Source organism: Camelina sativa, chromosome 13 (genome assembly GCF_030686135.1).
Source record: "Camelina sativa cultivar CO46 ecotype springtype chromosome 13, ASM3068613v1".
In the NCBI taxonomy this organism is placed as follows: domain Eukaryota; kingdom Viridiplantae; phylum Streptophyta; class Magnoliopsida; order Brassicales; family Brassicaceae; genus Camelina; species Camelina sativa.
The window spans coordinates 7,540,055-7,556,929 of record NC_141892.1 but is presented as its reverse complement, the minus strand read 5'-3'; the positions used below and the strand labels follow the sequence as shown (position 1 = coordinate 7,556,929).

Genomic DNA, 16,875 nt, shown 5'->3' with positions numbered 1-16,875 from the left:
GTTTAGGTGAACTAGGTTGCGGTTATCCGTAACAATTACGAAATGTTGTGTTACGGAAATAGTAAATTACATAAAAACTCGATGTTTTGGATAAAACAGTTTACAACCAAAAAAATAGAGATATCACATGCAGCTTGACTTTTTAATCACCACAAAATAGTGGATAATTGGTCAAACGCATTAGACATCTTATTTTTTTAGACAACTTTGTAATGATTTGAGAAATTAGACATTTTTTTTTTATTCTCTTTGTGGAATGAATGTATTACAGTTCTATAGTTGATCGTGGTACCTTAATAAGTTCATAAGTATCATATATTTTTAAAATTTTAAAATAAGAAAGATAGAAATGATTATGAGTAGAGAAGGAAACAACTTGATAATATAAAAAATATTAATATGTATATCTTTTCACAAAACAAAAACAATAGCTTAAGAAGTAAATTTATAGGAAACTTCACTTTTTTAGCAAATTGTAATTTACATTTGTTAAATTCGTCAAAGTGGAATATACCAAAAAAATGAAGTTGTGAAAATAGTATTGCTACATAAAATTTTATCTTTTATTTATTTATTTTTCACCGATAAAATAAATAAAAAGTCACCTATACCAAAAGAAATAAAGCTGTGAATATAGTAATGTTACATAATCTGAAGATAATACTGGTCCTAAAACTATATATATATATATTATTTACATATTAGTATGTTCTACGTATATATATATATATATATACTAATATGTAAATAATATATACTTGTATGATGAGAGGTTATTTACATTATACTTGTATATATTTTTATAAGTTAATAATATATACTTGTTTCGACTGTTTTAAGTCATAGAAATATGGTTAAAATATAAATGGCAAACAAATTAGAACATATAATTCAAACCAACATAATGCATGTTACATTAAAAAAATGCTAAACTATAATAACTTCTCAATGTTTTTGTTATGTTTAATAATATTTTTTCGTATATATGATAATGAAAATATTTTAATAAATCTTATGATATTTCACATAGATACATATAGATAAAAAAAGATGATAAACATGTGTATTTGCTTGTGCTTGTTTCATTTTGTTTTCATCTCATGTATTCGTTTCTATAAAATATAAATGCTCATTTCATACATATATATATATATATATTTATATATATATATATATATATATCCTAGCATTGATTAAATTTGTTTACAGTACACACGCCTTATGTATATATTGTGAGTGGAATTGTTCAACCAAAATCAATATAGTTTCGGATAAAATAAAAGTATCATATATTTTAATCGATATTTAATCTAATAAATTGTTTGAAAAAATGTAGGGGGTTGAGTTTAGATTTCAATCCGTAGCATGTAAATTCTTACCAAAATTAGCTAACTTGTAGAACTCATTAGAATGACAACTCTAGTGAAAACCAAACAAATCAAAATTAAACTAATTAACACATTGAGAGTTGAGAGTTGAGAGTTGAGATTAAGGGCATCTTTAATGGGAACACTTTTGGATGTTCTTAGTGTAAAAATATTATGAAAATAATGTAAGATCATTAGTTTAGATCTTTTGTTAAAAAGTTAGTTATTGGGAGAACATGTGTAAGATCATAAGATTTAATAATATAATAATCTTAAACATATTACAATTTTAAAAACTTTTAAAAATTACATTTAAATTGCAAACTAAAAAAACTTTTACTAAAATTCAAAATACAATACCAAATTCAAATGAAACAAAAAAACATTGTAAATAAAATAAAATAAAAAACCAAACAAACATATTACTTAATTAATTAAAGCACACAAACATTTTATTTAATTAATACATTGTTTAATGTCCAAATTTATCCCATATATTCTCAATCAAATCCTCCTTTAATTTGTGATGTGTTTGTCTATCACGAATTATTGTATGACCATCACCTAAACCTTCAAGATTTGAAGGCATATTTACTGAAAACGTAAGATCCGGAGTAGTTCCGGTTCCATCTTCTTGTTGGAATTCTTGTTCGTCATAGAGTGTGTATGAATCTCGTTCATCTTCGACAATCATATTATGGAGTATGAGAACTTTGACCATAAAAGAGATGGATTTTTAATCATGGCGAATCTACAATGGTCAGGGCGCCTTGGCTCAGCACCACCAAGTACATGACTACTTGATGCATAATAGTCTCCTATACGGATCCAAAAGGACCCTGCCTTTTGGCCATTCCCAACTATTGGATCCTTCGATGTGTTTAACCAGCCGCTTATTAGGACTAAGTCATCTTGTGTGGACCATATCCTTCTCTCCCTACGCTGTTCTGCTGTCTCTTCTGATTGACTAGGAGGTTGACTCGACTGTGAACTAGTTTGTGAACTAAAAGCAGGGATTTGAAAGGAACCAATGTTTACATTGGGAGCAAAGCTGTCATATGGGAAGTTAAGAAGGCTAAAGTAGGATTGAGATTGACTGTTAGGAGTATTGTCTGATTCCATAGCAATCAGATTTAAACAAAGAAGAAGCTGAGGTAGAGATATTATTGGAAAGTTATTAGAGATTGGTTAAGAAAGAAGCAAATAGAGATGTTAAGAAAGAAAGAAGCAAATAAATATGAGAGATTGAGTTTTTGGGTCGGATGTAATATAGAGATGTTAAGAAGATCATTAAATAAAAAGTTTGGTGTTGTTAGAGACTTTTAATTCTACATAACCATTACCTACTTCAGTGAAATCAGAAGTAAATAAAGGTCATTGATTGTTAAAAATTTTAAAAGTTTTGTAAACCAACACATTCATATTATTCATTACCTACTCAACTAGTTTTGTTAAAACATTCATATTATATTGTTTTCAAAGTTTTCAAAGTTTACAAGCTTTCATCAGAATCAGTTTTAAAAGATTTAAGACAACTCAAACATAAAAAGGAAAACTACAATCGGAACTTATCCATGAAATACCACTTATACGAGAACATGAACAACACTTAACAAGCCATTACAATCAAAACCAAGTGACACTAAATTCACAACAAACTCAATTATATTATACAAGAAATAAACCTCATCAAACATCCGAGACCATCACAAAAAAATTCTGAGAAACTCATTACACAATCAAACAACACTTAACAAGCCACTACAATCAAATAAAATATGTGAATAAACACTAATACACTACTACACAAACCACAACACCACCCAAATCAGGAAGCCAACCTTGCATTACATATAGTGAGTGTGACTTACCTTTTAGTTTCGAGCAAATGCAGATTTGTTGATGGTTATCCGATTAAATTTGCCCTGGTTAAGCTCACCTACAAGCCTCATAAACAAAACAAAATCGATTAAAGTTAATCAGTGTTAAGGTTGATTTCAAATACAACATACAACACTCGGAATTCAGTCATACATCCTGCAAGCTCACTAAAATCCTATATTGATTAATCAAAACCTTTAATTGACAGATGACCCTAAACCCTATACCATGTTACCAAACCCAAACCTAATTCCAAGATTTCAGTTTTACCCTAAATCGATGAAACATCGAACAAACAATGACTGACAGAGGAAACGACGGGACTACCTTGTCTATATTGCCGGAGATGAGATTTGCCAGACAAAGGAGACGAGGAGACAAAGGCTCAGGTAGAAGATTTTGACTTCGCCTTCAAATCGCGAAACTTGGTGAATCGACAAAAGATGAGAATTTAAACGGATTTGTCGGAAAAGCTATGCAAAGATTGACTTCTACACGGAAGAGCTTTCGATTTTGGTGTTTGAATGGCCGGAATACAAATTAATCGGCGAAGATGAAGAAATCGAAGCTTTCGCCGTTTTCTCTCTTTCTCGAATAAAACCTAGATGCGTTTGGGAGAGAAACAGAGAAATGAAAATAATCTCGATTGAGAAAACTCTCAACCACTCCCGTAACGCCACATAGACAAGAGTTATCCTTAAATCAGTTTTACTTTAAGATCAAAAATTGTATTCTAAACCCACTATTCAATATTTTTCTAATTTAATTGGGTTTAGAACATATTGGATGTTCTTCCGTTAAAAATGGCCTAACGGCGATTGGGAGAGAAAGAAGAATCATCACGGTCAGGAAGTAGGCTCCACCCCCAGCAATTTTGCAACATTCTCAATCCCACGCCTTTTTTTTCTCTTCAAAACGTGTTTAAAATATCCCAATATACTATGACAAATTACTTTGAAATTTTATTTCTTACCACCACGATATTTTAGTAAGGTGGATTTATGTTACGAACAAGCAAATAATATGCACTAAGAATAACTAAATTACTTTATCCAATAATATGCACTAACCTATACATTTTTTCTGGGATAGCTAATATATATAATAAGAATTGACATACTCTCAGTGCTACATGAGGTAAAGAATGAAGTAATTAGTGTTGTGACAATTACCCTGAAATATTTAGTGGACATCTGTATTTTACCAAGTCTTTTAAATTCATTATATATAATTTTTTAATATTTTTAAGAAACATGAATGTTTGGTCATAATTTAAGAATTTTATATTCTTAAAATAATCTTGTTATGCAAATAGAGACATAGAGTTAATCAAACTAATGACTCAGTCTTTTGTGGCCTGATAGATTACAGAAGCAAAAGTTACTTTGTTCTAATAGTTTTTTAAGACAACTCATTATCCAGAATAAAAATCCCCGATATCTTATAGACCACAAAAAAAAAAAAAAATCATAACAGAAATTTTGTCGTGTTTGAAATATAAGTCATTTTGGTCAAATTATAACGTCTATCAACTTTAAAAAATAATAATATTGGCCTCTAGTTTTATTTATTTCAAATTTATATAAAGAGAGTTTTCTTGAAAAGGAGAAGGTCTAAATTTAAATGCCGGCTGAAAAGAAACATCAAACAAGTTGACTCACGAGTCACAAAAAAATAAAAATAATTAAAAGCCTACATTTATTCCTCCAGCTTATTACATTATTTATTAACCGTTCGTTTAGTCTACTTTATGGAGTATTTCAGAATATTTAAATTTATTCAAAAGAGGAGAAAATTCACAGATCTACTAAATGTAAATTAATATTTAGTAATGGTAGTGGTACAAATCTAACAAATCAGATTTTGAAGTAATTAGAAAACGATTGAGAGTCATTGACAAATTATTTAACTAACGAATGTGTCATTTTCGAAGACCTATTGCATCAGTGTACAGGTGTACTGCTTTATGATCATTTATTTTTTTAAAATTCAAAAACATTGTATTTATATATGTTCTAGATTGCCGTCATTAGAATAATACTTATATATATACACTGCATGCATATATTACAAAAATGTAAATCATCTCTATTAGAGCATAATATATATAACTCCACATACCTGTATCAGATCAATATCATTTGAACCAAAAAAATAATAGTAATTTAAACCACACTGCTCCGGACCGGGGGATTTAGGGGAAAATCGTATGCTTCTCAGCACACCGTTATATCCATGCTCCGCTGCAAAGATAGAACGACACGTGGCTGATTAACAGCGAAAGGAGGAGAGTTTCGTAAGAGACAATGCACATGAGCGTTGTGGATAATTGCCTCCGTTGTCGGAAAAAAACATTATGGACTTCGTTACGTGATCAGTAGGAGGGTTCTTTTTTTGTTTTCTTTAATTAATACTACAACTGATGGCCACCGTCGATCCTCTCATCATACGACACGTGTCTTAAGTTAGTGTAGTCAATGATTGTTGACCAAACTCTTTTATTAACGTGTGCTTAAATTTTTTACAAAATTAACAACTTTTGTAATTTCAATTGTAACAATTCGGTGGTTGAACTTGTAACTTTTTTTTTTTTTTTATATTATGAGGTTATGTATGTACAGATTGTTTTGATTAATTTAATTAGCACAAAAACAAAATCAGAAACATCTCCATTTCTGACTAACATTATTCAGAAAAAGTTTCCTATATATGCGATATTGAAGTTTGGTCAATTCTGACGCATCAGGTGTCCGGAGATCTCTAACTCAACTTCCGTTCTTGGAATTAACCAGTAAATTGAAGAAGAGAGAAGCAAAGTACGTGATAGTATTCATAGTTTTTATGTTTGTAAGGTTGTATCCTGATTTTCGGAAATTCGTTTTCGTTAATTAGGCTTTGATTCCGGGAGGTTTCCTTAAACTCACCGGCTTTGTGTCCGGAAAGATTAATGATTTTTGCCGGCTCTGAATAAGTTTATCGCCGTGCCCTTGTTTGGGTTTTTGCGGTGCCCTTGGTTGGGTCTTTGCCGTGCCTTGTAATAATAGGTCTGTAATGTTTGTTTTTTGTGACATAAATAAAAATGGAAACACTTATGAGAAACAAATATATATATGCGATATTGAAGTTAATTTTTATATAGAGGAGTTCATCCCTAAACTAATTTAACAACTGAATGTTTAACAATTAATGTTGTATAGTATAGTAATTTGTCGTTGCCTCGTTGGAAAAATTAGAACCGTCCATTGAATTCTCCTTTCCATATTAGAGACTTGTGACGTATGCAGTATGCTTCACTGACGTATATAATTTTTTTTTTTTTTTGGTAGGAGACTGGAGACGTATATAATAAACTGATATAGAGTGCCCTTAAATAAGTGTTATATGATTCATAATTAATTCAGAAAACCATTATCCTTTTTTTTTTTTTGGCTTGAAAGAGGTTTGGTCGGGCAGAAATTTAAATTTAAGAGTTTCCCACATATCACGTAATATATTTAAAGGAAACGGGACCGAATTAATTGATGCGTATAGTTACATTACACGTAACCAGGACTAAACAGTATGGAAGGGTTCCCTTAATTGCAATGTCAAACCAAACAAACAGATAAATACAGCCATACAATGCTGTCAATGGATAAGAATTATGACTAGCATAAAGTTAGCGTTCCAAATGATCCAATCTGGTTTCATTTCGACTTTCGAGGAACCGTGTGGTAGACGTTGTCAAACCCCTGCCTAAAGTTAGCGTTCCAAAACACGGATCTACATGTATGTAAACCATGGCGTTGAGTCATTTGGTTGTTCTCTGACTTATTTGACCTTTTTTTGTTGTGTTTACAACTTCTCGTCTTTGACACAAAAGGAATAAGTCTACGACTGAGGAAGCGTCAAAATTATATTATCGTAATTACACCCCAAAAAAAAAAAAAAACATGCCACTATACAGGATGAGTTTTTTAGTGAACTTTATTTACAAACGTATTTGATTGGATTTGGTTTGGCAAACATTTCTTGGGTCGTCTTATGGGCTTTTTATATTGTACCAAGCAGCTTGTAGGAGATGTTTAATTAGGCCCTATAAAAATGATGATTTGAATATGAAGAAGACAACGTTCTTAATTAGGATTTAAAAGTCGTAGTGGCATATTGGCCTTAGGGGCACAACGTTTGAATATGAAGACGCTCGTTTTGCTGCCTCCAAATGCACTATATGGAAAGCTAAATTAAGTAGAAGATGATCAAGATGATGAGGTAAAACCGTAAAAGTACTTTGTGGTAATAGTTGTTAGTAATGAGTATTGACCGTTAAATTAAATGAAGTTAGGTTCAAAATTTTGATTTTTGCATGCGCATTGGTGTCATATATACGATGCTTAAATTTTGATCAGACATATGCTTCTTATCTAGTTTGATGATGATGGTACTACATTTTCTCGATGTTATTCTCTTTTCATATTCCAATCCTCGGTTTTAAATTTTTTGAAAGAGAAATAGTATATATTAAAACTCAAAATATTGATATTGCCCTTTGGGATGACCATATCGCCAACGGTATATATGTTTATCTCTACTTTAGGTGCAAATGAATCTGAAGTTTGATATCTCTAAAAGGTAAATTTGTTTGACGCCAAAACAAGGGGAAGTCAATTTTTTTCTTTAAAAACTCTAAATTTTAGTTTGGGGCAATCTATATTATGAAAGATGGTCAACTCTCTCCATTTGAGTGACACATCAGCAGTGGAAATAGTGACACATATCTATTCTCAATAAAAACAAACAAAACTAAACTTAAAGGAATATGAAACATTTTTCATGTCTTTTTTTTAATATCACAAACAGTTTCAATACTTACATAAGAAATTTAGAGAAGCTTAGAACATGTCCCAAAAAAATAGATGCATCACCAAAAGACAAAAGGACATCGGGAGTGAATAAAAGCGCCACTTCTTCCTCTTAGCGTAAACCATGAATGTATTTGGCATATGGTTTAAACGTTACAAATTTGTCAATAGTTTGAAAAGTTACAGTAGTTATAGAGATATTGGTTAATATTGTAAAGAAATTTATGAAAGTTTGTCCCTAAAGAAATAATTTTTTATATATAAAGAACATTGGAGTTTTGTTCAATATCAAATGGAAGATATTTGAATAAATTTGTCGAATCGAGAGAGTGCCATCTGTTTGTCCTTCTTAAAAGCAAATAAACCTAAATTAAAAGGAATATGAAACATCTTCTATGCCTTTTTTTTTTGTATTACAAACAATTTCAATATTTAACTAAGAAATTTAGAGAGGTTTAGAATATGTCTCAAGAAAATAGATGCATCACCAAAAGGAAAAAGGTATCAAGAGTAAATCAAAAGAGCCACTTCTTACTCTTGGCGTAACCCATGAATGTATAAACATATGGTTAACGCGTTACAATTTTGTCAATAGTTTGAAGAGTTGCAGCAGTGATCGAGATATTGGTTAATATTGTAGAAAAATTCATGAAAGTTTGTCTTTAAAGAATTAAATTTTTATATATGAAGAAGAATAGAGGTTTGTTCACTATCAAATGGAAGATAGTTGAATAAAATTGTAAAATGTTAGTTTAGAAAAATACAGAGACAAAGTGGAAGATAGTTGAAGAAAATCATGAATGTTTGTATTCATATTCTAATATTTACAAGTTGTCAAAAATTAAATTATATGAACTTCTTATTAAAAAACAAATTCTAGAGTTATATTCAAGAAATTGAGAAGCTAACATGAATGTAAAATTTAGTTAACCAAAAAACTCTTTGTTACAAAATATGCATCATTAGATCAAACTTTTATTTGATATATTTTTTGTCGTTTTAGACAAGAATTGTAGAATGATTAAATCTCTCAAAACAAAGTTGTTCATGCATATATCTAATTACTTAATTACAAAATGAGAAAAGTTATGTGAAGTATTAAAAAAAATCAACATCAAACTATATTTTTCAAAATTTCTACAATTTAAAAAAACAAAAATAATCAATCTTTACATATATTAAAAAGTATATATATAGTAGTAAAATTATTTAAAAAATGGTAAGTCATAAAGTCGCTCATAGCGCGGGTATTTGAAATAAAATGAGGAATATGATTCGGAATCGTTTGTGGGGAAACACGCGTTTTCTCTGTAGCGGGTCGCTGACGCCCAAACTCATCTTTATCAATCTTATTACCTCCACGTACGTAAGATGTAGAGAAATACACGCATATATGTGACGATAAATTTGTTCTTCAAATGAAATAACCATTTTATCATGCGCATCTAGCTCATATAATTGGAAAATTATATACTTTTTATTCAAAAAATCAATAAATGTATGCAATATAAGTTGCAAGTTACCACACGATGTTTGGTCGGGTACGGAAGATAGTACATGGTAATATGTGATGCCATGAACCGTCCTCTCGATCGTTATTTTTATATATGAGTTATTAACTATTTTAATAGTTTTACTATATACCAATTTTAAAAGCAAATATAAAGTTTGGCATACCTTTAAACCACATAATGTATTATACAAATATAATAGCGCATATATTCTATATAGATTGTTCATGATATATATTCAACTTGCATGACAGATAAATAATATCACCTTTTAATATATATCTTGTATTTAGCATAAAATTTTGACATTTTCCTTTTTTTAAAATAATATATAAATCACATCATACACGAAGGCATATATATATATTGATCTTCATATAATATACTTTCATTATACAAGAACACTCTTGGAATACTGATTAATTACTAACTCCGCAACTAGTTGTGTGCAACCAATGATTTTGGTTCCTCTAAACTTAAGTCATGAACGGTCTAGTTTTTAAACCAAAAAATTCTGGACTTTATTGGAGAATACTATTTTAAAAATCACGTAATAGTACTACTACTACAGCACAATACGTAGATCGCATAAATTATGTTATATGGGTGATATATATATTTCAAACTAAGAATAAAACATTGTCGGCATTTCCACCGTGCATGCATGAACCCAAATTTGGCCATTGGTCTTCTAGCAGGCCAAACTCTGAGGTCCAAGAGTCGTATATGCAAGTGTGCAACCATCATCGAATCTATTAATTATCCTATTATATATATATATATATAATACGATAATTAATATATATAAGCAAGTCTAGAAAGGAGCAAACTGCAGTATGGAAAAAGAAAGGTTCGTTTATAGTATATTGGATAAATTGTTCTTTTCACGTACGTGCTTGTAGCAATCAACACATCCCACCAAGGATTCGATGGGATTATAAAAAGGCAAAATACTTTTAAGCTAAATTTTATATAAGCAAGGATGACAACGGTGGTTGCAGGATTTAATTATTCATTTTTCTTTATATATATATATATCTTTTTAATACATATTATTGTTAAAAACTCTTTTGGATGACAATATATAATATAGGGTATAATTAATATACATTTTAGCATCATGTTTTCATCTTGAAACAAGCTTTGCAGTAAGTCCGTAACATGAGCCCTATCCAAAATAGAGTTTTGCTATTTAGAACCAGTTATGTCTAGTTCTGTAATAAACTGTTGAGAGTCGAGACCACCAATATTTAAAATGTGATTAATCTCAAAATTTTTGCATGTTGCAATGGACCGTATCGGCCACGCATCTTATCCGACATCATGGGACCAGATTACGACATGGTATACTGAGAATATATGCATATCTAAAATGATTGTGGTCTAACTTCGGATGCAATGTTTACTCTCATCTGTAAAGATCATGGGTACCCGGTCTCGGTTGTTCTACTGATCGATCTTGGGGAGATTTTGAAGGGAAGAGGAAGTGAAACATATCCTGGGTTGGAGTTCTACCAACAGATAAATTATCATGATAGAAGTTTCTAGTCCAAAGAGACTATTGTCTATACCTCCTCGCTTGCCAAAAAAAGAAAGAAAAAAATATCATATGAAAACGTTTTTTTTTTTTGACAAGCAAACCCCATATATTAAGCTATCTGAGAGAAAGTCAAATAGGTTCCGACGAGCTTACATGGGAAAAACAAAAACTTCATGCTCTTGCATATTTTGCAAGTTTGTCAGCACGGATATTATCCTCTCGAGGAATATATCTAATACTAAAGTTAGCAAATCTATCTCTGAAATGAATAAAATTCTTCAATTCTGATGAAAAGGTCGACCAATCTTCAATATTAGACGTCATCATTAGGAGGTCTAAACAATTCGTAGCAAATAGAGCTTTATCTAAATTCAAGGTTAGAAGGCACTCCATAGCCCAAACAAGAGTGTCTAACTCCGCATGTAAGAGGGATAGGCTTCTACGCGAACCTTTAAGCCCCAAGTGCAAGAGTCTAGCACGAAAGTAGCAATATAGCTGTGTCCACTCCTATCCACCTCTGCATGCCAAGATCCATCTATAAAACATACAAGGCAATCTTGTGGGATTTGGGTTGATATGCCTGCTTCTACTACCCCTGGTGGTATGTCTCTATTGTTTGCTCTTCTCCAAACTTCTTCTTCTTGTATGGCTTTCTCCAGAGTATCTTGCGGAGACTCGGATATATTCTCAAAAACTTTTTTGTTTCTTGCCTTCCAAATGTACCACATTATCCAAGGGAACGTCCTCAAGTTTTGATCAAGTGCACCAAAGCCTCTACCACACCCATATAGAAAATCGAGATTGCTATATAGGGAAGATGATGGGAACACCATAGGATGGGAAGGATTGTCGATAAGGCCCATACTTGACGTGCTGGGGGGCATTCAAATAGCATATGATTTATAGTTTCTTCCTCCGCTCCACATCTAGGACAATCTTTAACTCTACCAATATGGCAATAATGTAGGCGTTGACATGTAGCCAAGCACCCAGTCAAACATTGCCACACGAAATGCTTAAGCTTTCGTGATGTTTTTAACTTCCATGCTTGCGCCTTGAGTGTTGTAACACTTGGCTTCTGAAAAGGGAGGTCACAAACAGGGCGAGAGATAGCTCTCGCGGCTTCGTACCCAGACTTAACGGTATAATTCTCAGACTTTGTCAAGGTCCAAGAATAACTGTCCCTCGATGCAATTTAGCTCGGTTTGATTCCCAAAATAAGAGTAATTTCTTTCGGGGGGAAAAATTCCCGAAGACGCTCCAGTTTCCACCTTTTTGTATTGAAATCGAGCAAGGTGTTAACACATATCAAGGGATTTCTCTCATTATTTAATCATTGTGGCGGCCGTGCTGGAGTATCTGGGATCCACGGTTCAGTCCAGATGCACGTGTTGAACCTCGAACTTATGGTCTTACGGATCCTGTATGAGAGAACATGTTTTGCCGCCAACATGCTCCTCCAACCATATGAAGGTCGATTGGATACTTGTATCTCTAATGGGCTACAATATCGAAAGTATCTCCCTTTGAGAACACGACTAAGGAGGGAATCTAGATATCTCAGCAACCTCCATAGCTGCTTTGCCAAAAGAGCAAGATTAAATTCTTCTAGTGTTCGAAACCCTAGCCCACCTTCAGAAAGTTGAGTACACATTTTCTCCCATGAGATCCAGTGTAGTCCTCTACTATCTGCTCTATTGCTCCACCAAAAATCAGAAATCGCACTAGTTAGTTTTGAACATATAGCTTTTGGTAAGAGAAAACACGACATTACATATGTCGGAATTGCTTGTGCTACTGATTTTATCAGGACTTCCTTGCCACCCTTGGATAGGGATTTCGAGGTCCATAAGTTCACCCTGTTATGGAGTCTATCCCTTACGAATGCAAAGACTTGTGCTTTTTACCCATGAATCTTCTCAGGGAGACCCAAGTATGTACCCATGCCTCCTTCTTGAGATATTCCAACAATAGATTTGATCTCTTGTCGTACATGGGACGGGACCTCGGTTCCAAACATGATGGAGGATTTAGAGAAATTAATTTCTTGTCTAGATACCTCGCCATAAAAGCAGATTATATCGATAATTTCTTTGCATTGCTGAGGATCAGCTTTACAAAAGAATAAACTATCGTCTGCAAAAAGTAAATGGGAAACCCGTGGGCTTGCGTTCGAGATACGTAAACCTTGAATCTTCTTCTCTCTTTTGGCATTCCTAATCTGAGCGATTAGAGCCTCTGTACAAAGTATAAATAGATACGGGGAGATGGGGTACCCTTGACGAATCCCACGTGTTGGCCTAATCTGTCCCTTGGGCTCCCCATTGATCAAAATACGGTATGAGACGGACGTAATGCATTGCATTATCCAACCCACCCATTTTTTCCATCAAAACTTTATGGAAATTCCATTCCACCCTATCATAAGCTTTACTCATGTCCATCTTAATTGCCATGAATTTCTTACGGTTGGCCTGGTTAGAACGGAGGGCGTGGAAGTTTTCTTGAGCGATGAGGATATTATCTGTGATTAATCTTCCTGCTACAAAGGCAGATTGGGTCTCGGATATAAGTTTCGGCAAAAACCTCTTGAGACGTAAACTCAAAATTTTTGAGATCACCTTATAGCTCACATTACACAGGCTAATAGGGTGGAATTTTGACATTTCACGAGGTCGTTCTCCTTTCGGGATTAAACATATATTTGTTTCATTTAGCTTGCCATCAAAGATTCCAGAGCTAAAGAAATTCTTCACCATCATAGTGAGATCGCCTTTTATTGTTTCCCAAATTTTTTGGAAGAACAATGCACTCATCCCATCTGGACCTAGAGCCTTTCCCGGATTCAGGGAGAACAATGCTCGTCTGACCTCCTCTTCTGAGATTTCATTCGTGAGATGCTCGTTCATAGCAGGTGTGACTAAAGTAGGAACATCCTTAATTGCCATTGTAGGATCGCTCGCATTCGAGGATGAAAAGAGATTGCTGAAGTACTCCACCGCTACTTTTTCTATTCCTTCTTCTGTATCAACCCATACTCCAAGCTGATTAAGGATGCCAATGATCTTGTTCCTTGCCCTCCTTTGTTTTGTGGAAGCGTGGAAGAATTTTGTATTTTTATCTCCTTCTGCCAGCCAAAGTTCTCTGCTTTTTTGGTGCCAGTATGCTTCCTCTTCCCTGTAGGCCTCACAGAGCTGCCATTTTAGGTTGAGGAGAGTTTATGTCGATGCTTGATCATCTTCATAGGTCTCATCAATCTTTTCTTGGAGATCTTTAATCAATTTTTCCGATTTGGTTTGATTATTTTTCTTCCAAATAGAGATAGCTCGTTTGCAATTCTGGATTCTTTTCATGATGGATCGTTCGACGAAAATATCATCACCTCCCCATCCGTCTGACACTGTCTCTTTGAGACCTGGCTTATCAATCCACCTCTTGTCAAACATAAACCTTCTCAAAAACTTTTTTGGACGTGTTAATATTGATGCGAGGATAGGACGATGGTCTGAACCCCACATCTTCAATTACTCCACATTAGTGTGGGAAAAGATATTATGCCACTCTTCGTTTCTCATGACTCTATCCAAGCGACACAGAATCTTACCGTTTGACCGTTGACCAATCCATGAAAATTGATTTCCTTGGAAAGGAAAATCGATAAATCCACATGAATCAATCATAACACGAAATGGTAAAAAGGAAGATTCTGATCTCTTTTTTCCTCCTTTTTTCGTGATTCCCGGTTATTTCGTTGAAATCTCCAATAATAAACCAAGGCTCGGATCTAGTAACTCGGATACACATTAGTCGTTCCCAGACATAACCACAATTTGCGGGAATAGGGTCACCATAGATAAAAGTCATAAAAACTCGGTTTCCATTAATGATTGTTTCAATGTCGATCAATCGATCCTCTAACAACAAAAACTTAACCGGATAGTCCTTTGAATAGAAAAGGGCTAAACCTCCCCTTGTACCTTCAGGTTCAATAGTTTGGAGATTGTCAAATGCTAAATCAACTTGCAAAGATTGCAGAAACGTCTTATCATTCTTGGTCTCAGATAAAACATAAAACCTGATGAGTACATTCGACACATCTCTCCCAGTCGACGAGAAGTCTCTTTAACTCTCGCCCCTTGACAATTCCATGCTAACGTCCTCATATGTTAGTTCCGGAGGGAGTATCAAACCCCACCGTACTTACATTAATTAGAGTGATCTTTGACTTTGGCAATGGAGACACCTAGCTAAGAGGGAAATTTACAAAATGTCTTGAAATCCTTTGCTTCAACGAATTTATGATGACATTTTGTCTTGTAATTGCACCATGAAATGGGTTTGTAAATTTAGTAGGCAAAGGTCCCCAAAATTTTGTAACTGGCCATGATAGATATTTCTGTATGAGCCCACCAAAAACTCATAAATTGGACTGATATTTGAAATTATTAATGGACCAGATTCCCCAACAGGAAACATGATCAAGGCCTATGGATGCCATAAGAATCGACCACAAGAAACAAATAGGTGCAATGTTGTTTTGTCGGCGGCTAGGCCAACTGAAGCTATCTCTGCGTCGGTGAGCAATTTTTCGGCGATAGGAAGTTTGGAACAAGATCTAGATTTCATCATGCTTGTGAGAAAGGTTTGGAAGACTCGCCGGGAAGTCCTGGATTGTCGTCGGTGAGAGAGAGAAACCCGTTTCTTCATCTTTAATTGAGAAAGGTCTCGGTTAGGCAGAGCCATGGATCCACTCCGCTGTGTAAGGGATGTAGCGGCTGCATTGGATAGAATTTCATCGGAGCTTCTCTGAGGCGTCACTGGGATTAGTAGATTTGTCCGGTTTAAAGCAAAGGGAGAAACCGCTCTAGCGTAGACAGTGGCGGATGCAGAAACTTATTTAACATGCACAAAATAATTAATAAATAATTAATTAAAATATAACAATAATATTATTAAAAAATAAAAAACCAAAAAAATAAAACGTTAAAAAATAGTCATAACAAAAACATATTAAGAAGTTCTACAAAACTATTTTACAATCTTTCATATCTTGAAATTTTTTTATCACTATCTCATTTTTCATTTTATTTAAGTGCTCTTTTTCAATAAAACAAACCATACAATTATTTAAAAATTGATCACCAATTCGGTTTCGTGTGGTAGTCTTAACAATTTTCATCGCAGGAAACAATCAAAAATAGAAGAATAAGAATTTTATCTTTCTATGGTGCGGTTGTATTGCTGTCGTTGAACTCATGAAAACTAGATATATGTTCCGATAAAAGAAACAGTTTATAGACTTTGAGTTTTAGACTTTTTAGTTAGTTGGACTTTAATCATTAGTAGTTTTAAAATAGTTGGGCTTAACCTATATTAGCTTAATATATGTATACTGTATAGCTTAAATTATGATACAGTTTACATTTAATTTTAGTTTATATTATAAAAAGAGCTTCCGTCACACTTCAGTGTGGCATAATAATTAAGTGTTATTATTTTCTAAACTATGATAACTAAAATCCCATTGCAAAATGTTTTTTTCAGGATTTAGCAAGTGGCACGTGCCACACAAACTAAAGCGTACGTCCGCCCCTGAGCGTAGAAGACATTAAAATCAACAAAAATATCCTCGGCCAAAGCCGGAGCAGATCCAAGGGAGCAGCGACACCTGAGGGTGAGACTTCAGTGGTGTTGGACATGGGCTGCGCCCCAATATGCCACTCGGCCCAACAAGA

At 33.5% G+C, this 16,875-nt stretch overlaps 1 pseudogene; it reads right to left on the bottom strand.

Annotated features, from left to right (window-relative positions):
- Positions 1-11,311: 11,311 nt before the first annotated feature.
- On the bottom strand, positions 11,312-15,303 carry LOC147929285 (uncharacterized; annotated as a pseudogene).
- Between the last annotated feature and the right edge of the window lie 1,572 nt (positions 15,304-16,875).